The sequence below is a fragment of the Schistocerca americana genome, chromosome 1 (genome assembly GCF_021461395.2).
Source record: "Schistocerca americana isolate TAMUIC-IGC-003095 chromosome 1, iqSchAmer2.1, whole genome shotgun sequence".
Classification (NCBI taxonomy): domain Eukaryota; kingdom Metazoa; phylum Arthropoda; class Insecta; order Orthoptera; family Acrididae; genus Schistocerca; species Schistocerca americana.
Genome location: NC_060119.1, coordinates 1149431360 through 1149456339, shown reverse-complemented (window position 1 = coordinate 1149456339; position 24980 = coordinate 1149431360). Strand labels below are relative to the sequence as shown.

The 24980-nt window shown below is 43.7% G+C and overlaps 1 protein-coding gene and 1 pseudogene across 1 annotated transcript in view; one reads left to right on the top strand and one right to left on the bottom strand.

Moving 5' to 3' along the window:
- The window catches only part of LOC124619421 (mitogen-activated protein kinase 1), a 378544-nt gene that overhangs the window by 107906 nt on the left and 245658 nt on the right, over positions 1-24980 (bottom strand). The gene's annotated exons all lie outside the window — the stretch shown is intronic.
- Positions 10196-10313, top strand: LOC124553120 (annotated as a pseudogene).

The following is a 24980-nucleotide window of genomic DNA, read 5'->3' as shown; positions in this document are numbered from 1 at the left end:
TTTCCCTAATGGGCTAAACGACTGTTTTGTAATAACGTGATGTGTCTATCTCACGTAAAGTTTAAATGAAACTGGATTTATTCTCCATTCGGGTCAAGATCACAAAATAAAATTCACCACATACGTCAGCGAACTGTACTTGCGCACTTTTAGCACTCTCAGAGTAAAAGTCGCACATAAATTCACACTTTTTCATGCATACAAAATTCAAAACACCTTTATATTAAACGAATAAATTATGGCATGTAATTACTAATTAAACATTTCTCATTCCGAATGAACTTCAAGAACTTGTATTTCATAATCATAAAGTTTATCGCCTGAAAGAAATTATTAGTTTGCTAAAAGGGATTCATATTACAGCCAACTCGTGTCTGGACGATGACGTCAAGAATCCACACCTGCTTGGAATGAACAAAATTCCTGTTCCTAAAAATACTGTCCGTTGAGTAATTTACTGGTTTTGATAACAAATTTGGTACCTCTTTGATCGCTACACTACGACAGTCAAAGTTAGTGACCAAGTTTTAACAAATGTAAACACCCTTGGACATAACCAAGTCGAGAGGTCACGTTCTAAAGCTACTCTATGTTGCACTGAAAATTTGGAGAGAATAACTACGAAGAGACATGTTACTGCACCCTACGTCCTCCCGAAGTACGATGAAATCCTTTCCCATTACGCTTAACATCTGAACGCTTCCCTAACAAGTTCCCTTCTCCAGCTGACATCTCAAAAGAATTAGCTCCCTATCCACATCCTATTTGTATCTTCCTCCTCGTGATGTAGTTTATTCCAACCACGAAACCCACAGCTTCTTATAATGACTCCAGAAGATAGCTTTGTTTCTGCAAACAATTGCATCAAAATCAGCAGAAGCTCACCATCGCCAAGAGAATCACCGACTGTGGTATAATACGTATTTCTCATCTTCTAATGTTTTGTAATGAATCTCTACGACTGAAACGTAGCCACTGTCTCGCTAACAGAATGTCCCCCACGGGGGACATGAATTTAGAGAGTCCGGCGTTACAAACAGCATTGCGGTCGCAAGTAAATCCAGCTAATGAAGGAAGGTCAAAGGTTAAGTCTCGTCAACATAGCCGTTATTGGAAATGGAGCATTAGCTCAAATGGACACGGGTGTGCAGATGGCGCTATGGTTGGCCCGCTAGATGGCGCTGCCATTGGTCAAACGGATATCAACTGCGTTTTTTTTTTAAATAGGAACCCCCATCTTTATTACAAATTCATGTAGTACGTAAAGAAATACGAATGTTTTAGTTGGACCACTTTTTTCGCTTTGTGATAGATGGCACTGTAATGGCGGTTTCTTTTTTTCACTTTTCGTAACAGGTCCGCAAAGCTTTCACTGAAATACCTTTCAGCTCATTGTTTACGTTATTCGAGTACAAAAGTGACTCAGAGAAATAAAACATAGTCACTAGAACTGATATTTGGCGAATAACGGGAGCTGAGGAACCTCGGACATGGCATTCCTCGCCACTAATTCATTGACGTCGTCACGTAGCGTCGTAGCACCCAAAGGTCTACAATGCCTGCAAGGACTGCCCAAAAAGTTTGATTAACATTTTGTCATGTGCAGTGATACACGCCCTAAATCCTATCACGGATACAATCGCATTCACGATGCATGAAACAGTGCGTTACTGACTTTATTCGAATGCAGTAACGTTGTTTGCTTCATATATAATGAAAGTGTTTGTGCTGTTTTTATGTATGCCGGTGGCATCTGTGGGAAGCGGACGACTGAACTAGGTGTGGCTCCAGAATCACACACACCGGATACAAATCGTAGCTGGTCTTCGTCCATCAATCACAAGAAGCAATCGAAGCTACACCAAATTTCCTGCGACTATTGTGATGTCAGAATACGAAAAGTGAACTGCTCCTCAAATTGATGCGTGAGTGAAAAATTGTATTCAGTCTCGTTTTGAGTCTTGTAATGTACACAATTTTTGTTTGTGACGTGTAATCTCGGCCATTTAGTAGGTCAAAAGTCAATGCATTCAGTTAGGAACGAAGTACAATGAATAAATAGTGTTCACCTGTGTTATATAAAATTAATCAACTGATTTACTAGCGTCATTTCGTTCGCATTACTGCGAAATACAAATTTTACTTGCTGTGATTAATGGAGGGATGATATTTGCTTGAATATTCTGAATAGAACTTAATTAAAAGTGACAAAAATTTAAGGTAACATATCGGATCCAAAATATTACGATGTCTTAAATTAGCTAAAGTATAGTGGGTTTATCAGAGGGAAGATAAACTGATGAAAAGTGTATATTACAAATAGACTGAAACTACTATGACTGAATTATTTATGAGAAAATTTTATTTCTAGTGAAGTTATTTGAAGAAGAAGTAAGACTTCACTGATAGTTTTGAACGTCCGGCTCACACATTATTGGTCGCTGTTAGGGCAACGGAAGGGAATAGGCGAAATTATGACAACTATTGAAAACTATATTCATAACTTCTTTATTTCCAGTTTACGTACGCTCAAATGAGCCGAACCTGGACAATTACGAAACGTTTATGTAAACTGACATACTGAAAGCAATCAAAATGTTACGTAATTCGGGCGAGGTCTAAATTAAATCGTCAACGGCGTATGTTATTTGTAGCTCTTTATAAAAGAAACACGTTTTACGCAACACATCAAGTATCAGTTAAGTTTTCATGTTGTGGTTACGGGAAGGTAAGCAGCCACAAATATTATAAACTCAAGTTGCCTTCAGTCCAAGCAGCTTAGAGGTCCCCAGTATCACGGTACATTGAAGTGCAAAGTATCTGTTGAGAATCCCCAGACTGAATGAAGGCACTGATTTGATTTTGGATCCGCTCTTGCTTACTCTCTTGGAACGGGGAGAATTTTCAGTTAGCTCTTCCCCGAATTTGGTCTTGTGTCTCGGGATTGTACTGGAAAATTACTGATTCGTCACCTACGATGAGGCGACAGACAATCCTGGCTCCCTTTGAAGGCGAACAATTCTTTGAAGGGAGCCATGGCCAGTTTTCTGTGGCTCGAATGACCCACTTTCTGTCCAAAGCGACAAATTTCTTCCAATTATGATGATACCTCTTGCACAACCTTTCTACGCACACCTGTTCAGCTTTATCTTACATTAAATGCGTATTTACACTTTCCTGCAATGAGCAATGCTTCATCATTAACAAATCTGCAAACAGCTCCAAAGTTGACACCTCGTTGACGATTGTGTATCGTTTTCGAGGTACAGCCATGAATATCGGCATAGCAGCCACTTGTTTCTCTTGTAAAGTAAACATTTTACCAAGATATGCCTCAGGTGCATTGCTCATTCAATACTTTGCACTGCCTGAAACAATTAGTCGTTCCTTATCCCGAATACTCAGTTTACAATCACTAGTCTATGTGTAATTTTGCCCTGAAGGGTTGGGGACGACTCTCTTTTGTCAGGCGTAGCACTACTGGCTTATTGTGGAAGTCGATGCCCATCATGCGAGACATAGCACGTGGTTTGATGGCCGGGTTATCCTACCGATTCGTGGTATTCATCCTTGGGCATGAGCTCATCCTTCGCTCTCTCACGATGCTGTTCCGCGCAGCAGTAGTGTTGCGAGGTGCTACATAACAGCAAGGCGTTCTCCAACGTAACCGTGACCGAAGGAAAGACTGATCCCAAAACATCAGAAAAGATGCAGTGTAGCGTATTTGTAGAAATTTTTAGGACTAAAAATATCTTTTGTTGTACATAGATAAGCGTAGTGTATACATATTAATTTTATAAAAATACCACCTCTTTTGTAAAACTGGATTTAAATCTGTACAGAGGTAACAGTCAAAACCGACAGTTGTTACTAATGTGTATTAATTATGGTTGGCCGTATAGTTATGAAACTGAAAGCCAATAAACGAATAAAAAATAAATTAAATAACGGTAGCAGCAAGTCCCTTAACCTACAATGCTTGCTGACTTCCAGTTGCAGCATCCCAGATATTACATTTATACTAACTTATTTACGTAAAGCATTGTAAGCACTACGTTTTTTCTCCACTTTTGAACTGCGAAGTAAAGAAGACGTGGAAGGAAACCATCCAATGGTAGTAAGAGGACGAGAGAAGACAGGGGACAGAACAACTTTAACTGGAATTAGAAATTATAGTCAATGAGGAAAAGAAGGGGCACAACATTCTAAGGAGTTAATTGGAAGCGTTCTTCAGGACAGGAGAAACAGAAAAAAATCACGGGGATTGGTGAGTTGTTGTCAGAAATATTAAAACCCTTTAAAGGGAAGAGAAAGGAGATGATATTTTGGGAGTACACAGGGAAATATATTCAAAAGAAAACTGGCTAACCATTTCATGGGACCGATCTTAATACTTCTCCAAAAGCAAAATAGGAAAATGTGAGAAATATACAACTTTCAAGTCAGACAACATATGTGGCCAAAGCTTTACCGAGAGTGTTGAACAGAATATATAGAAAGCTCAAAAGTGCCATGTAGGAAGAGCAATGTGGTTTATGAAGGGGGGTAGGCGCGAGAAACGCTCTGGTCTTTTTACGAGTCCTAGGAGAGAGGCACAATGAAATGAATAGCAAGGTTTATGCGGTTTTTATTCATGTGGAGAGAAATTGGATAGACTCGTGTTTATCCTAATAAATCACGGCATCGACTGGAGAAAAATAAAATTGACTGGAGTTAGAGTTGGCGTATAAAAACGAAGGGAAAGGGAACAGGAACAGGGGCGGGGGAGGCCAAAATCACCATACCTGGACAAACAGAGAAGGGTACAAAAATTCAAATACTTGGGGAAATAATATAAAGAAGGACCTAAAATTGATACAGACATAAGTGCGATAGCAGTAATAGTCAAGGAAGCGTTCAATAGAAGAGGAATTTGATATGGAGGCCACTGAATGAAATGCAAACAAAATATTGGTCAAATGCTGCACATGGGGCATAGTTTTTATACGGTTCAGAGACCTGAATATTACGAAAAGAAGTAGAAAAAAGGCTGTAGGCACTGGAAATGTGATTATGGAAGACACTACAGGATGTGAGTTGAGAAGAGGTGGGGAGAAATGAAATATCTTAAGATCTTACCAGGAAAATAAAGAAAAAAACTGGGTAGGCCACTTCTTGAGGACAGTGCTTACTCTGGCACGAAACTGTGGGAACAGTAAAGGAAAAGAATGTCGCGGAAGGAAGTGATAACTACGCGGAAGTGAAGGGAGAAGCGCATGGCAGGAAGAGTTGACGGAGAACAGTGCCTGGACATACCGCAAGGCAACAGCTACAGGTGATGAATCACCGCTTCAACCAAGTGCTGAAGTAGTCGCCACGAAGCAAACCGGACCAGAACGATGGGGATACATTCGCTACTATCGGCAAGGCTATTACTTTTATTAAAGTAGTAAAGTGGAATGCATGACTACGACCGGAAATACACGGTCCTGGGCGATGCAACGCAGCGGCGAGTTAATCAGTGTAGCGGCGGATGCGCGACAGTCGGCGTGCTTGATACTGCTTATCTGGGCCTCAGAGGGTCTTTACAGCTGCCGCCACATTGCTGCTGTCAAACACAGCCGGTGCCTCCAGCTCGTGACGCACAGCTTCTGAGCTGACAACACGAAGTCATTCAGATGAGGTCCAACTCCAGCTCAAATACAACTGAGTGCGTTTCACCTTGAGCTCTAATCAGGGACGTCGTAAACTTCACATCACATGGCACGCAATACAATTAGCAAATAAGACCCATCCAAAATATCTCTGGTCTACTCTGAGGTACAACGAGAGAATAAGAGAATGAAGGTGGAAGTCATAATATACTTCGCAAGATCGCTGGCAGCACATGGGGCTCTCGACCACAAACCCTGAAAACGACGTCAATAGCAACAAGTTAGAGTGCTGCGCAGTACGCTTGCCCAGTCCGGTACAAACCCACCCACACAAACATAGTTGGCAGGGCGCAGAACGAAACGTGTTTGCTCATTACGGGTTGTTTGAAACCAACGCCACCAGACATTAAGCGTGAAGGAGCTGCCAACGCAGAGAGAACAAATCAGATTCCTCACGAAAACCTTGAATTACATGGACAACTTCCAGCACCATTAAAGCTGGGGTCTAGAAGAAGTTTCCTCGAAGACCACTTCAGTCTTGCAAACAACTTCAACTACAACAAGGAAACATTTGTGGATTCCTCGACTTGTGAATAAATGTACCTGGCCTCTCCCTTCAGAAACCCTTCCACCTGGGTATGAACAGAATTTAATTGTGTGAAGGTCATTCAATTGTCTTCGTTCTGGAGTTGTTGATTCAGGAGTAATCTCCGGAAATAACACTTCTCGAGGAATTGAGAGTGTGGTCTCAGAGTGCAACTAAAGTTGCAAGATTTGGGTCACCAGTATTGTAGCGTCATAGTTATTTCCTTCATTTGTTTTTCATAGTACTAAGTATTGTATTTGTCTCTGACTCGAACAAAAAAACAAAAAACAAAAAATGCGGGGCGCCAGTGTTACCTATCTTCTCCTACCGCAGATATTCGCGACTGTCGAGTAGTAGTAGTACTTTTAGCCTTGAGCATGAAGACTGCGCACATGCAGCTCTCAACGCTCGTCTTCTCTTCTCCTCTTCACCTTGGCCTAATTATTGCAACCTACAAACCGTTTGAACTTGCTTATTGTTTTGGAGCCTTTGTCTCCTCCTCCATCTTTTACCCACGGTCTTTCCACTTGAACCAAATTGACAATTCTTTGATGCCCCAGGATGTCCTATCAACCGATCCTCTGTTTCAGTCAAATTGTATCTTTAACTTCTTTTCTTCCCCATTTGATTCAGAAAATCTGCATTAGTTAACCGAGGTGCCATCTAATCTTCAGTAGTATCCTTTAGTACGAGAGCCGTTCAATAAGTAATGCTGCTCTTTTTTTTTTTTTTTTTTTTTTTTTTGCGGCGGCCTTACTCTTCTTCACTGGGAGGGCCTGTTTGCCCGCATGCCGCCGCCCTACTAATCGACGTGGAGCCAACGTCTTGCTGCATCAATAACCTCCACATCAGCCATGTGCTACATCCCGTGGAGTGCATCCTTCATTGGACCAAACAAATGACGTGGGAAGGTGCGAGATTCAGGCTCTAGGGTGGATGAGGAAGAATAGTCCAATTAAGTTTTGCGAGCTGCTCTCGGGGTGCCCAGCACTATCAACAGAAACATCCAGTTCAGCAGCGAGATGTTTGATTTTGATCCGTCGATCACCTCGAATGAGAGTGTCTGCACGTTCCAAAACCGCAGGTGTCACAATTGTGTGCGGCGGGCCGGCACGCGGGAGATGGACAGGTGTGCGCGACCTTATTGCTGATGACAGTCGCCTCGCCCAACGACTCACCGTGCTTTTGTTCACGATCAGGTCTCCGTAGACATTCTGCAAGCGCCTACAAATTTCGCGACGCTCTGTTTTCCGCTGCAAGAAACTCAATGACGGCTCTCTGCTTGGTATGTACCTCCGTTACGGACACCATTTTGAAGGCTATGTATAGCGCCGCCACCTGTCGGAACTGATAGGGGGCTGAAGCGGGAATATTCCCCGATGCCCCACAACAAATTCCGAATTTTTTCAACTAAAACTAGCCGAGAAATTTTTTCATTACTTACTGAACGCCTCTCGTACATTTCAAATGATTTTATCCTCGTCTAGCCTGAACTGTTAACAGTCTACGTGTCATTTCAATACAAGTACAACGCTACACGACAGGCATACACTTTCAGCACAGACTTCCCTACCGTTAAACTAATATTCGATGTTAATGCACATCTCTTTATCAGAAACGCTACTCTTTCTATTGCCAGTCTTTCTACTTCGAATATTGACATTTATTTTACGGACCAAATAATAAAACTAGTCATCTACCTTCAGTCTCTCATTTCTTAATGTATTCCCTCAGCATCGCCTGATTTCTTCGACAATACTCAGTTACCCTTGTTTTATTTTGTTGATGCTCATCTCATAACCCCTTTTCATGACACTAAACATTATGTTCAATTGCACTTACATGTCCTCTGCCTTCTACGGCCTCTCTCTCATAGGTATAATCTTGCACTTATTCAAATTGAAAGACAGCTGTCAATTACTCCACCAAGAAGTAACTACGTCTCAGTCTTCTATTTGCTTGACATCGTTCTATGACCATATCTGCTAAGACAACAGCACCTTCAGAGCTGCTGATCTTACTTGATGCGTCGTTTACGCATATCGACAGTATCAGACGACGCCTCCTTTATTACCGGGCACGTGGTGCGTTCCACAGGTACTTGGAGCTCCAACAATCAATTGTATTAAATGCCCGTGTTCGCTTCGCTACGAGTACACGTGGCCGCAGGAAAGATTGCAGGGCAGTTTATTGCTTCGTCAGTGACAACGTGAGGCAACAAACGCCACTGGTAGTGTTTTGAAATGAGTGCGCACTCGCTTCGAAACAACGGGAAGCAGTCGATTACGATGGGTGGCAGGCCGTCCGCGAGCAAACTGCGGCCAGAAACGATCGCTCCCTTCACTCCGCGCCACAGGAACCGACGACGGTCGAGCAGCATGCTTCCTCTCCTGCTGCCGGCAGGCACCTCCGTTTACTGTGAAAGTCATCCACGGCCACTTCCGTTATGGTCACTAGGAGTTGCGCCGCAGTCTGAACTGCAGTAGTGACACCGGGGACGCGATTACAAACAACTGAGCAACTTCAGAGTGATTTTTCTCTCTACAGCGGAATATGCGCTGATATGAAACTTCCTGGCAGATTAAAACTGTCCTCCAAACCGGGACTCGAACCCAGAATCTTCACCTTTCGCGGGCAAGTGCTCTGCCAACTGAGCTAACCAAGAACGACTCACCATCCATCCTCAAAGCTTTATTTCCGCCAGTACCTCGTCTCCTATATTCCAAACTTCACGGTTTCGCAGGAGAAATTCTGCTTTGAGGGCAGGTCTTGAGTCGTGCTCGGGTAGATCAGTTGGCAGAGCACTTGCCCGCAAAAGGCAGCAAAAAATGTCCCATATACGTGTCCCAATGAGCCACACAGTTTTAATCTGTCAGGAAGTTTAAATCGAGCAATTTCTGACACGAGAGATACTCCTTCGGTGACAAGCGAGCAAAAAAGGTCGGTATTGCTTCCGTTGACTACATGAACACTATCACCACCTTTATTTAAGTATTAATGGGTCGGACCATAGTCTTCGAATTCAACCCCGTGCTTACGATCCTCATTACATGTAGTGTATATTCCTTAGCCAGCTCTTTTTCCCCTTCGAATGTGACCGATAAGTTTCGTCTATTTACTTCCTAAAAATCTGTTGGTTAACTCTGCCAGCATCGCTTCCATCGATTCGTCATCTTCGAGCTTTTCTGTGACCCGCACGTAACAGTTCTTTAGCAATAGTAAGAGTCTTGCGCTTCTTCTTCGCCAAACTCCAGCTTGTGCTATAAGAAAGTTCGAAGAAGTTTTAATAAGCTCTTTAGTTGCTCCTCATTTGCGGTTTACAGCTCGATGCCGTCCAAGAAAGTATCAAGTTTTCCTTTACCAAATCATATGGCAAGTCATATACGCTGGATTTTGTATTGGAACGGGATTCATATGTAACATGGACAACAGAGCACTCACCAAATCGCCTTTATCAGGTTTCTGAAACATTTTCGGGAAACATTTTCTGTTTTAATTCTCTATGCATTATTACTATAGGGTGGAGCAAATACAAGCGGCCCGGACGAGAGCAAACAATTGGGTGTGAATGTATGCATATAACACCACCCCATGAAGCGCACACCACGTGAACGATCGCCACGTGATCCACACCGGTTTCCTGGAGCACATTACACAATCTTCACGCCTGACAGTTGTTTCGAGAGGTCAGTCTGGTCGGGGCCCCAGCTAGCCACCCACGTCATCTGACCTATCAGTGTGCGATTACTTTGCGTGGGGAGCCGCGGAACATTTCAGGTGAGACAGTAGCAATTCCAGCTGTCCAGCTTTGATCCGCTTTCAGCAACTTGCTGATCAGGCCCAACCAAAACTGCTAAGAGATGAATGGCGGGCACTTTCAAGATGTACTGTATGTCCTTTGCTCTGCTGTGTCTGTCTGTACCTTGGAACTCTATTTTCCGGGCCATTTTTCTTTGCCCCGCCCTGTACTACTACTGCCAGCGGCCTTGCCGCAGTGGTAACACCGGTTTCCGTCAGATCACCGGAGTCAAGCGCTGTTGGGCTGGGCTAGCACTCGGATGGGTGACCATTCGGTCTGCCGAGCGCTGTTGGCAAGCGGGGTGCACTCAGCCCTTGTGAGGCAAACTGAGGAGCTACTTCATTCAGAAGCAGCGGCTCCGGTCTCGGAAACTAACATGCGGCCGGGAGAGCGGTGTGCTGACCACATGCCCCTCCACATCCGCATCCAGTGACGCCTGTAGTCTGAGGATGACACGGTGGCCGGACGGTACCGTTGGGCCTTCATGGTCTGTTCGGTCGGAGTTTAGTTTTAGTTTTTTTTACTACCACCACCACCACCACCACCACCACCACCACCACCACCACGCATTAAAAACCTTGTTATGCTTACTTGATGTTATCTAATCAAACTTTCGTTGCTCGCTCGTCCTTCACCCATTTTTTCCTTCAATGGTATTTCGCACTACTACTGCTCTTGCTAGTGATCTTTCAATTCATTTTCATATTTTATTATCTATTGGTTCTATCAAATACACTTATTTCTTCTCGGATGTTTGTTTCTTTGTATTTCAGGCGACAGAGAAACAGTGATTGCTTTTCGATGATGGCGGCGTCACAATGTATTATGTTCTACTGCGTTCACCTCCCTTTTATGTAGCTTCGCCGTTGGAGTCTCGTTTCATCATTAGACGACCATTTTGAATCCATCAGTAAATTATTATATAACGCTTATAACATAATTTCGAGATAGTCGTCATATGTGACGTTCTTCGGCTGGCACGTGTGGAATTTGTGCTCCCTGGCGGTCAGTAACAGAAAATTACCCAAGTTTTGGTCACCAATCGAAAGGTCGATTTGTGATGGTCCCCTATCGTCTCCCTTCTCGGCATGCTCACCATTTGAGTTTGCATCTCGCATCACCGCTATCTTCCTTATATATTCACATGTATCTCCGCCTCTGTATTTTTTTTTTTTTTTTACTAGTCGTGCACGATTATATAAATATCACATTACACCTACTACGGATCATGTTTACGTTTATTACGCATCAGGAGGGTGTGGATCGCCACAAATACAAAACTTTCTCTCTTCGATTCATTATGTTCTTTATTAGGCATTTTTCTCTTTGACTCGCTGCAAAGCGTCTTCATTTCTTACTTAATCAATCCCTTCAATCCTGAGCATTTCCGTTTAAAAGCATCTAGCACTTTGGTTTCTATCGTAAAAGGAGACTTCACGGACATGTTATCTTCGATTTTCTTCATACGTGTCGAACTTGAAGCTCGGCATCCGTGCATCAATTTCCTAAAGCAGTACGACGTAATTCACTTAAAAAACTCGAAAAAATTATCTTCAGAGACTATGTTTAGCAGACTTTTTTTTTTTTGCTTCGAATTATCGTTCCTGTCATACCCGCGAACACTGACCATTCCTCCCGAGATAACTTGCATTAATTTGGTGTACATATTTCGTATTGACAACGCTTGGAAGTATTCTTATCTTCAAAGTTGTTTTTTCTATGTCTTTTTAAATGTGTCGTACTGCTTCAGGAAACTGTTGTGTGGGTGCTGAGCTCCAGATCCAACACGTATGGAGAAAATGGAAGCGGGAAGGACAGGGCATGTCCTGCCTGCAACGCCCCCTCGTTGCAAGCTGCCCATGTGTCGCAGCCTTACATGGCTATACTGCCAACTTGGCCTTTCATGAATCTTTACCTGATCTCAACGTTTACACTTTGGCTGTTTCCCGTTAGAGAAAGCTTACTGCCACGTCTTTGTTCCATCTTCCTTCTTAATCCATTCTGAGCACGTTTAACAGTTCGTCATACAACAAGCCCACCTGCTGCACACAGCCCTATCTTGCTTTACTGTAATATATGCATCGGCCAGCACCCCACTCATTTCCTGTTCGCTGCTGGACACTAGCAAACATTTTCACTGTACTCAGGAGTAGCAGTAAGTAACAATGGTTAAGCAATAGTATCAGATAGACACGACGACGCACTGCGAAAGTGGATCCTGTAGTCACATTTATTAAAAATTTAAGAAAAATTGGTATAAGAGGTCTATTCAAAAAATTCCGGAACTCTGACCGCGAAATTCTTCTACGCTTCGAAATACTCTCCTCCACAATTGATACACCGCTCCCAACGCCTTTTGCACTCCCAGAAGCACTCTTGGGACGCCTCTTGCTGGATCGCGCGAAGCGTCGCCTGCGAGTTTTCTCTTGTCTCGTCTATCATTGCAAATCTTCGCCCTTTCAACAGGATTTTCAACTTTGGAAATAAAAAAAGAAGTCCGCAGTAGACAGGTCTGGAGAGTACACGGGATGAGACAGCGCAGTGATTTCGTTTTTTGTGCAAGTCACGCACCAACAGGGGTGAATGTGCGGGTGAGTTATCGTGATGCAAGAGCCATGAATTGCCTCGCAACATTTCATGCCGTTTTCTTCTCACATTTTCTCGCAGGCGTCACAACACCTTCCGATATCGCCATCGATTAACATTTTTACCCCGTGGCCCGAATTCATGATGAACAAATCCTTCACAGTCCAACAAAACTATCAGCAAAAATTTGACACTTGACCTGACCTGACAGGCTTTTTTTGGTCTTTGAGAACCTCGCGGAAGCATTGTGAAGACTGAATCTTGGTTTCAACATCATAACCCTAGACCCACATCTCATCACCAGTTATGATTCTCTTAAGGATCGCTCGTTCTCATTTGCGTAATCCAAAAGCTTTTCATAGATTGCAAGAGGAAGGTCTTTCTGATCTTGACTCACGAGCCACGGGACGAACTTTGCCGCATCAAGATGCATTCCAAGATGCTGTGTCAGGATTCCATGACACGATCCAACTGAAATGCTACAGTCTTCTGCAATTTGACAGTCTCCTATTGGCAAGCATAGTTTCGTTGACGTTCCTGACACGCGCGACGTCGGTAGACGTCGAAGGGCGGCCTAAACGAGGGTCATCTTTCACTTCCGCGGGGAAATTTTCTAAACCGTGTGAAACATTCGTAACATCGAGTAAGGCTTTAGCACTCATCACTGTAGGCTTCCTGCATCATTTGGTGTGTCTCTGCAAATTTTTCTGAAGTTTCACGCAAAATTTAATGCAGACGCATTGCTCCTCTAACTCTGCCATCTCGGAATTCGCAAACTATGCGACACAACGCTCTACTTAATACAGCACTGAACAATAACTAACATGCATACAACGATGAAAAACTTCCGGCAGTTACACAATAAACACAGGCGTGCGCAGGGACTATAACCGCATTTCGCTCAAACACACCATTGGTGCGAAATTACGAATATTTCGGAATTTTTTTGAACAGACCTCGTTTAGCGAGTTAAGACTGTTCTTATAGCTTACATATTGTGAGACATCAATTCGTAATGTGTGTGAGAGAGAGACGGTCTAATGGATTCCATCGATGAGAATCTACGGAAAAGTCACTGCTATACTTGTCCGGAATTTCGATGCATTTTTCGGCAAGACGAATAACGTAACCTTTGCTGAAGCCGCTATTTTGCCACGGCGTACATTTATGATGAGAAGTTCAAATGCCGAGACGAGGGTCTGGAGACGTCTTTGTGACAAACGAGCAGCCTAATTAAATTCCTGAAAGAAATAACCTCTGGCGCCGCAGGCTTTTGCCTCGTCTCACTTCCACGTCCCCTCTGACAAAGTCATCGTTCCTTTGAGCAAGGTCTGACACGCAGCCAGCACATTTAACAAAAAAAAGAATGGAGAAAGCATAATGACAGCCGGTTGATGAAAATAATTCGATAGGACCGAACGAGTCTATCCGCTGAATGGAAGGCAGGATGTTGTTAAATTTCCTTCAGGATTTTGCGGCATTATTGGTTAATGTAGCTGAACTTACACAGAGAATGTCTAGATTGCGTAGGTTTATTATTCCCTATGAAAGTTCCCGCCAAACCATCATGGAGTTTAAATAAAGTGAAAGGAAAACTGAGGAGAAATTTATACAATAAGAGGAACGTCCTGTAGGTCACCTTAACCACACAGGCAAAGTCTAAGGAAAGTTTGGCGTGACTGACTGTACGGAGTGAGGAATAACCGAGCAGCGCGCGAAGCGTCGAGCCAGGCAAAATTTTCCACATACCCGCAGGTCTGAGAAGCACCGACATGGAGCTGTGGACACAAAATAACAGCCAGCCGGCGAAGACTGTGCATCTGAACAGCTTATCCCAGTTCACACATGACGAGATAATTACGAGACAAATTTTTCAAAAAGTAAGTTACACATTATTACGACAAGTCAAGTAGTTTTTACTGAATGGTGCAATACGCTTAGAAGTGACACAGATAGCTGACACTATTTTTCAACGTAGTTGCCAATCTCTGTAAACACAGGTCGGAACCTTCTACCAATAGCTCAGTTCCTCGGCGATAAAAATCCGTTCCTTAGTCACAGAGCCATTCGAGAACCGCTGCTCGTTGTTCGAAAATCGCTTTCCGTACACATGTTCTTTAAGCTTGCCGAGAGGACGGAAAACTCATGGTGCAAGACCTGGACTTTCCCCCGATCGGCATCACCCAAGTCTGTGCGGCCTTGGTCAAACTGCTGGTAACATTTAACATTTCGCTACCGCTGGACACGACATTACATTTGGTCCATATAGCGCCGGAACTTAACGTTGATCCTTTGTGCAGTTTAGAGGTTTTGCTCACAAGAATCGCGCTGTCCCGCGCACTTCAGCTTTAGAGTACGTTTTCAGATGCCGTGTCATTTCAATCTCTCACTGTGAGGCACCTGTTACCGGCACTGCAGTAAAATTGTGTGTGGAGGAAACACGGAACACGTATTGTCTTCAGACAATCCGTCACTCTTGTTGAACAATGGTCTTAGCGTGGTAAGACGTGTGTCACTTACTTTCTGAAGTTCTACGTAAATTATCCAAAGATAATGTTTTCAGCAGACTATTCAAAACTAGGCAAATTCCTATACAATGCTTGCTACCTTGGACACGAATCTCCTGTGAAGTTTACATGGTAAAGCTTGACCAACTACTCTACAAGTACTGTAAGGCACTTTTTGTTAAGATGATAAATTGTACTGCAAAAACACAATGTAATACATGTCGTACTCTACGGTTAAATTTTGTTTATGATGAAATCTAAATACAACATTTTAAAGCAATACTGACTGCACCGTAAGTAACTGTTTCAAAAATACGAAAGCGTTTTTCAGAGAACGCTACCAGTCGCAAAATCCGTTGTCTGTTTAAACTGCTTAATGAAGCAACACGTTTCGAGGTATAAATCGGTTCTTCAGGCTACAATGACAATACGGAAACATGTAACAAAAGTACACATTAAAGTTGTTCTGTACAGATTTGGCATGTGCTGTGGTCATCCAGGGGAGAAAGAGAACGATAAGGTAAGGTAATGTGAGGACATATTCACTTCGTATGTTTGTTTGCTGTTCACATAAAACATTTTAAATAATTTTTGTTAATGTACCCAAAGCATTAATGAACTTTTACTCAAACAAGTACAGCACATCAGAAAGTGTGAAATCGGCAGGTTTGTCTGACGCAACGGCACTGCAAGACGCACCCAGACACGTTCGGTTAAGCCGGTCGGGGTGGCCGAGTGGTTCTAGAAGCTACAGTCTGGAATCGCGCGACCGCTACGGTCGCAAGTTTGAATCCTCCCTTGGGCATGGATGTATATGCTCCCCTTAGGTTTAATTAGTTCTAAGATCTAGGGGACCGATGACCTCAGAAGTTAAGTGCCATAGTTCTCAGAGCCATTTGCACCACGTTCGGGTACCCGAGAAACAAACCGCGTTTATTTCTGACTAGCTGTCGTTTTACGCTCTTAGATTCACAACGATGCGTTTTCGGTCCACAGCCACGGTTCGACATCCGCCACCCTGCGTTGACTTTGTCGTCAGGTTCTTTTCTCCACCTTGTATAATTTATTCGTGCGTCTGTAATCACTGACATAGGACAACGCAGAAAGACAGAGTAGCTTCTTACGAGGAAAACACAGCAAGTGTCATTACCCGATTTCCCAGTAACTTCGCTCCGTGGAAGAGGGATCAAAATAAGCGAACACTGTCTCTGCTTATTCGTTGACATTCGATCGTTTCTGAGAAAACGGCGGTCAAAGTTTTCGCCGTAATTTGTATGCCTTTCAGTACGCTGAAAATTGAACTGAAACGGTGGCACAGTGGGTAGTGTTCCAGCTTCGCACTTTTGGGCCCCGTGTTCGAAACCAGATTCTTTCTAATTTAATTTTATTTTATGTCTACCAGTGTTCGTAGGATATTACATAAATGTTTCATATCAAATTAGGGAATATGAGAGCGTTATATTAACTGCAAAATTACATCTGGGTTTCACAATAGATGTCATACATTTATTATAGTGTGTGTGTGTGTGTGTGTGTGTGTGTGTGTGTGTGTGTGTGTGTATTTTGAGGGTTGCAACTTTTTAAATTATCATGCTCTACTATTTCGTTCTTTCAATAATTCTTATATTAATTCTTACATTTTTCATTTGTTTATCCTTCAGGAAACCTTGGTGCATTCCGTTGGATGATCCGCTCGTAGAAACATTAGAAACACCGAGATTCCGAACACCACAAGCATCAAGCGGAAACAGCATTGCCACAGTAACATTTTCGTATGAATCTCACTTGGGAAAGAAGTGTTGGTAACATTGCTAAAGATTTCATGTGTTGGCAATAATTTCGCGGCAAACCAAGCATAACGGATCATTTTTTCCGAAAACTGGCGCTTGCGACTGGTTATGAAACACGATACACAGCACGAATTTAACCGAAAACAATTTCTAAAATTTTTTCATTTTTCTAAATTGACTCACCAGATTGACAATTAGTAGACGAATAAGGACAACGTTATCTGAACATACATTGGAAAACATTCAAGTAGTAATCTTCTCTGGACATGGGTAGGATAAAAAGGAAAATAAAAACAATAATTGGGTTTCGAACACAGGATGTAAAACCATGAAGCCACGAGGCTATGTCACCGCTTCGGTAGAACTTATCGTGCGCTAAAGCGTGGAGTACCTTGAATACTTTGACTTGTTTTCTCAGGAACGGTCGTTTATCTACGGATAAGACGAGACACGAGTTTGCTTATTTTGCTTACCTTCCACTGAGAGAGGTTTCTGGGAAATCGGGTTATGGCACATTTCGTTACTCGACGTGTCACTGCTCGGGATGTACTCTGGTTTCCAATCCTTGGCGAATTTCAGGCTCTCTTAGGAGTATAAGGACATTATGTGTGCCAGACGAGAGAAATTCAATACATAGTCACAACACTACAGTCAGCAATTTGAGGTTACACCTGTCTGCAACGGAATAAATAATTGTCTGCTCTACAATACGAGCCTCGCCTCTACTAATACAATAACAAGGTGGAAAAATGCAGGTACAGTGCTGAAACAGTACGGACTGCTTCGCCAGCAGAAGAGCAAATACGCATGTCACGCAACAGCAACTGATGATACTTCTCAGTGAACTGAAAAGACATGCGAATGGTGAAACAAAAACTTGCGTTATACAACTGTCCACAAACTTTCCTCCATTGCCGAATTAACTATTACAGCTTTATGCGACCTTAATGTGACAGTAAGTGAGTACATAATATCCCAACGTGTACACTTATGATCGTCAGTTCCTCTGGCATATGTACGCACAGATCGGGACGCCTAAAAACTTTCCGTAAAGTTGATAAGCAATGTCACCAGGAAACCGCATCGGCCAACCAATGGGCGGAAGGAACCTTGAGCCAGTAGGCAAGCTTATCTCGGCGAGCACCGACCGCGTCGGAGGACCCTGACAGTTTGAGTACGTTGTAGTCTACTGGCCACAAAAGCTGCAACACCACGAACGCGGCGTGCAGCGAACGTCGAATAGGCACGAAGTGTACTGCGTACTTGGATATGACAACGATCAGCATGTCAGCGCAACAGCGCGAATTGGGTGGTACTGACGCCCCCCTACGATGTCGACTGTGAGCTGATAGTGTTATGCCTCCGGTAAGGAGGAACGCCCAGCAGTACGTGCCACGATCGTGGCCTATCGACAAAGCATTTCATTTCACCGACCCACGGCATTGCTGCTCGCGTAGGAATCCCATACTCGACGCCAAGCATGATCTCAGCAGGACAGGCATACCTCTCACCCGGCCGTCACACACCTCCCTTAAGGAATGGGCTCGTTTGCACCACGTAGAGTATCAACATGGACATAGCGACGACGTCTGGAGCGGCACGGACTGTCAGCGTGAGGACCACTGCTGCGGCAGAGAGAGAGTCGCCCCGACAGACGACACGGAACTCAGAGGTGACACCTGGTATGCTTATTAGGAGAGTTTGACGTACAAAAATGGCTCAAATGGCTCTGAGCACTATGGGACTCAACTGCTGAGGTCATTAGTCCCCTAGAACTTAGAACTAGTTAAACCTAACTAACCTAAGGACATCACAAACATCCAGGCCCGAGGCAGGATTCGAACCTGCGACCGTAGCGGTCTTGCGGTTCCAGACTGCAGCGCCTTTAACCGCACGGCCACTTCGGCCGGCCAGTTTGACGTACAGTATCACGATGGAAGTATCCGCGTGCAGAGACTCCGTGGCGAAGGGATGTTGCCAGATTGCGTCAGTCATCCTCACGCGAGTCTAGCACCTAGTGTGATGAATGGAGGTGCCACTGGGTACTCAACACGACCGCGTCCGATTCGCATAGGCGGCAAATTAAGAAAGTAGCAGTTGCATTTCTGATACATTACGGCCAATGGCCGCGCCCTATCTTCGAGGCTTCCCTGGCTGATGTATTTCAACAAGATAGCGCAAGGTGCGTAATAACCGACTGGAAGTCATCGAATAGAACAGAAGTGATATCTGGAAATGTAATAAGCCCTCTGCTCATTCTGATATATATATATATATATATATATATATATATATATATATATATATATATATATATATATATATATATATATATATAAACAGTTTAGGAGACAATCTGAGCAGATATCTTAGATAGTTTGCAGGTGACGCTGTCGTTTACCGTCTTCTAAGGTCATCATAAGATCAAGATCAATTGCAAAATGATTTAGACTAGATATCACCACGGAGTGAAAAGTGGCAACTGGTCTAAATAACGGAAAGTGTGAGGTCATCCACATGAGTGCTAAAAGGAATCCGTTAAACATCAGTTGCACGATAAATCACACAACTCTGAAGGCCGTCGATTCAACTGAATACCTAGGAATTACAATTACGAACATCTTAAATTGGAAAGAACTTACACATCGATAATGTAACGGGGAAGGCAAACCAAAGACTGCGGTTTATTGGCAGAACACTTACAAGATGCAACAGACCTACTACGGAGGCTGCCTACACTACGCTTGTCCGTCCTCTGCTAGAGTACTGCTGTGCAGTATGATGTCATAAACAGATATGATTAACGGAGTACATAGAGGAAGTTCAGAGAAAAGCAGCACATTTTGTTTAATCGAGAAACAGAGAAAGAGGGGAGGGAGTGTCACAGATATAAGAAAGCTGCGGGTGGCAATAATTAAAACAGAGGCGTTTTTCGTTATGACAAGATGATCTCTCACGTAATTTCAATCTCCAACGTTCTCCTCCCAATGTGAAAATGTTTTGTTGGAACACAATTACATTGGCAGAAATGATCATTGTAACAAAATGGTGAAATCAGAACTCGCACGGAAAGGTTTAAATGCTTTTTTATCCCGCGCGCTGCTATAGTGGATCGGTAGGGAAACTGTGTGAAGGTGGGTCGATGAACCCCTCTGGCAGGCACTTCAATGTGAATTGCAGAGTAGTCATGTAGATGAATACCGCATGTCGCTCTCGCTGTCCTGAGAGACCTCGCTGCAGATGGTGCTCTCGACTGTTGTCCTGACCACCGCGTTCTCCAAATATCTCAACAACTGAAAACTCACCATCACGTTCTCCAAAATCTCCCACAAACCGAAAACTGAGAACAGCGCGCCACTATTCCCCAGCCACACATCAACTGTGCGGCGGAATAACGTATCCAGAAACGTCATCCAAGCTTAATTTGACTCTACGTCAGTTCAGTTGGAGCCGACGCTGCTGTTAGAAGCTGTACAAAATTTCGTACACTTTAACGCTCCGCCCCCACCAGCACAAAAAAGAGCCCGCTACCTACATTTTCCTTATATGCACTCTCCCTGGTGCTGCAATCTTTATTGCAAAGCAGTGCAGAAGAAAGTCCACAGCTCGATTGAAATTAACCAGAATTAAAGTGAAACAAGCAGAAATTACTGAATCACTCGTTCACTGGGACGTAATGAGGGAGCTTAACAATGAGAACACAAAGAAATGGTCGACACTAGGAAGGGCTATATCTGGTAGCCTATTTATAGCCCTAACTTCTAGCCTATTTATAGCCCTAACTTCTGTACCCGAATAAAAAGCCACTAAAAATGGAAAACATCGCGACGGCAGACAACGAGCAGAACACAAGGCCCCCCGCAGAACATGTGTTGGCACCGTGACGGAGATTACGCTTATCTCGAGGCTGGAGCCGCGATAACAGGTTTCTCAAGCCTCCGTTCCGTACGGTAAAGGTGCAGCCAGCGCGGCGTTAATGCGACTCCCAACTGGCTGCGAGGCCACACTACCACGAGGAAACCAACCCGTCGCCACTGCCTCACCGACGCAAACCACAAAACAATGCATGGAGCAGCAATCGCGCCAGCACCTCACGGCATGTGTAGAGCCGGTTCTCTCTCTAACGATCCACCACTGCTTCTAAGTACAGGTGGTCGAAATTTTAATAATATCCACGCAGACGCGTTTTCCAAGTAATTGTGGCGACAGAAGTACACAGTTTTTCGGAAGCACAACATTTCGGTCGAGATGCAGACGTCAATGGATGATTACTTTTTGTTTTGACTAATTGACCGGCACAATCTCATGCAATTTCGACAAGGAAGTAACGGTGGAGGCCATCACCAGCCATCTCCAGAACGTATGAAGAAGCAGTAGTTCACTCACTACCACAATGAGAATGTGGTTTTCTCGATGTGCTTGTGACTAACAACTAGGGCTTACTCTTATGCTCTGAAGATGGCCGATAACAGCCAAAGTCACTAATTTCTTGTTGAAATTACGAGAAGATTGCCGGGACAGTAACCGATTTCTAAAAAAGAGGTGCTCATATTTAAGTGGACCAGTACCTCCGACACACATTACAGCATGGAATGCTACGTTCCCTGCACTTCTGCTGACTGCGCTTGTCCCAGTCAGTCCACAGTGTTCCCAGAATGTGCCTTTTGGCGTTATCTGAGGCGATTAGTCTGAATCATGACACCGGTATACTTCTCCTACTTTGTGAGAATTAGCTATAAAGACTGCTGGTGAGCTTTCGGTTGAGTTACATATCTTATATATTATGTCCCCCGTGTTAGTAGCTTTGACCTTCCAGCGCCCTCGAAATTGAGCAAAGAGGTTCCCACTTGAAAATATTTCGGAAAGTAGGAGAGTATTTCCAGTTTAAGCATTCCAGCCTAGGTATTCAGACGGTTTTACTGGCTTATTAGACCTAGGTCGGTGTCGGGGGACTGAAGGTACAGGGTGTCTCAAAAGGTACGCCACAACTTCAGTGTTTTATAGCCCTCGAACTAATTAGATATCACAGCATGTTTGGATTATGTGACAAATTCACAACGTTTTGTTTGCTAGTGATTCAGGTTGTCGCGAGTAAAGCATAATAGCAACGTTTCACGAAAAGAGTAACTGTGTCGAATGGTTCATTCAGACTAAGTCGGACACAGGTTCAAAGGATCTTCCAAACGCGGTATAGGAAGCAACCACCTTCGAGAGCGACGACACGCCGGCAGTACAGGAATTTTATGCAGACAAGTTGCGTTGGTGTCAAGCATCGTACTGGACGACCTGAAAGAAGCGAAACCGACACACAACGGATACGGTTGGCTTTTCAATTTTCACCGCAAATGTCTGTTCTGAGGGCTTCGGTGGAGCTCCATATCCCTAGGGCGAACATGCAATTGGTCCTTCGGAAAAGTTAACAGATCACCATAACGACTGCAACAATTGCATGCACTGAAACCAGACAAGTCACAACGTACGCGAATGCAATTCGCCGTGGACGTTCTTCACCGTTTGGAGGATGAAAATTTTCTGAGCAAACCCAGCATTTTCTGACTAAGCAAAATTCTACGAGTGTGCTAAGGTAAACAAACACAAAGCTCGCATTCTGGCACAACCAAACCGCATACTGTTACGGAAGAGGTACGTGACGACCCAAAAATGAATGAGTGGTGGTGTTTGGTGGTTGATAGCATTATCGGATCTTTTTTTTCTCTCAGAAAGAAAGTTAATTCTAACAGTCACCTTCATATGCTGGTGTTGTTTGTGTTACCACAACTGGCTGACCGCCAAGACAGCCGTTTTCCAAGATGATGGAGCAGCACCACCACGTTGGCATGAGACTGTGAGGGATGATCTGGACGAGGTGTTTCCACATGGCTGGATTGGCAGGGGTGATCCAATTCCTGGCCTCCTCGGTCTCCTAATATTACACCAATAGACTTCTTTCTGTGGGGGGTATGTCAGGGACAGAGTCTTCCAAACGCCAATCGATCAGATCAATGATTTGTTGATGCGGATACGTTGCGACGGGTGAGGACAGCGCTTGAAAACAGACTGCAAATTGTGCGTATCAACAAGGGCGCACGCGTTGAAATTGGCTTATGCAACACTATCTCACAAAGTTTGTATGCCACTCAATGAAACATGGTGCAAGTATATTAATTAGTTTGGATGCTGCAACACATTAAAGTTACACCGTATCTTTTTGAGAAATCCTGTACTTTTAATTTGCTTCTGTGATAGTGCAAAGCTTCTACTTAAACCGTTTCCGCCGTCTGGAAACACCGTCCTTCACAGTTCGCTTTTGTCATTCACAATGTAATTTTAATCTATACGTGACCGTGATATCTCTTATGCGCTTACTGTTTCGCATCATACTCGTAACATGAGATTAACGAATTAACTGAACAGGTATTTCCGTTCGATTTACTGGCAATAACGAGATACGAATGAGTAAATCGAAAAATGGCTATGCAGCAAAAAGGACACACACACGGGAGGGTGTGTGTGTGTGTGTGTGTGTGTGTGTGTGTGTGTGTGTGTGTGTGTGTGAGAGAGAGAGAGAGAGAGAGAGAGGGGGGGGGGGGGGGTTAACCTGGAAGCTGCAAGGGCGTCGCACTCAAGTCAGGGCAATTTCCAATGATGTGGCCCGCATACGCCGCAGAGAAAGAGGCACGTTTATCGTACAGTGATGTGTATATGTCAGTGCTTTTATTGTTAGCTGTCGCACGGGTATCGAATATCGATACGTATCAACGCGTAATGTTGGTCGTTTATTAGGCACTCATTCCTCCAGCTCTGCTTGCCACATATTAAACGTCGAATAATTTATCGACTACTGTGTCAGGCAATCGCCGACAAGCGCAATAACGTGAAGCAAATGAATGTGGACGTTGGCAGCGTAAAGTCTGTGTTACAACGGGTGTCTCTCATCTACATCTCTCTCTCTCTCTCTCTCTCTCTCTCTCTCTCTCTCACGAAGGGCGATAAGCCTACAACATGCAGGTATTTCGTAACTTTTTCTGAAAGGATAAGTTACTCATTCTCAACATGTAGTTATCTAGCGCTGCCGGAGTGGAACACTTTTCTGGGGTGACATAGACGAAGATATAGGAATGACAGTCTTCTCTCTTTGAGTTTTCAGCTCACTGAGGAGTCAGATGTGCCCGTTATAGCGGACGAGATTGGAAGCTCTAATACGCGACGAAAACATCGACTTCACGTTATGTTTTGGGCTGGTGTAACCCCCACAGTTCCCGACTATTCGAAAAATATCATACTTAAGGACCGCCAAAAGCTGCTAATAAATAGATCTTTACTAACTACCTGTTTCGTTCAACTTATCACCTTTATCAAATTATCTACAACAGCCAGCGTGGCAAAGTTAAGCGTGGCGTTAAAATAAAAATCATCTCGTCACTGCTCTGGACAGTACTATTCATTACATTTGAAACACTAAAAGCCACTGAAATAGTTAATGTTCATCTACTGACTAACATGTTCCATCCTTCGTGTGAAATTCGCTTTACATACTGTGTGCGAATTATAATATTTTTATGTTTCCTTGATACCATGTGTGACATACGGAAAATAAAATGTAATCAAAGGTAGAAAACAGAGTTGCTTCAAAGGCAAGCACTGATGAAAGTACACTGAAGTTTTGATTTGAAGAATACAACATATCTGATCGTGAATCAGGAAATATGGTCGAATTGCATCACATACAGGACGCAATGTGCATCTTATTCTTCGGAATGGCGTTTTCCCCCCTACGCTAGGCAAACTGTTTCTTTCATCACTTCCATCCGTTTCTCCCATTCATCACTTCTATCCATTTCCCCCCAAAAGCTAAAATTCACTTCAATACAAAGAGAAACGTCCAGATATACGTTTTTCATTCTTTTACGTACACATATATTTATTCCGAAGAACGACTGCCTCGGTCGACACCTAACTGAAGTAGAGACCACAGAAGAAAGGTTACGTGTTCACATATGTTCCACCCGACAACTCAAGCAATTCCGTTGCTGTCTACACGAATGGTGTATGTAACATTGCAGTAACGAAGTCCGAATC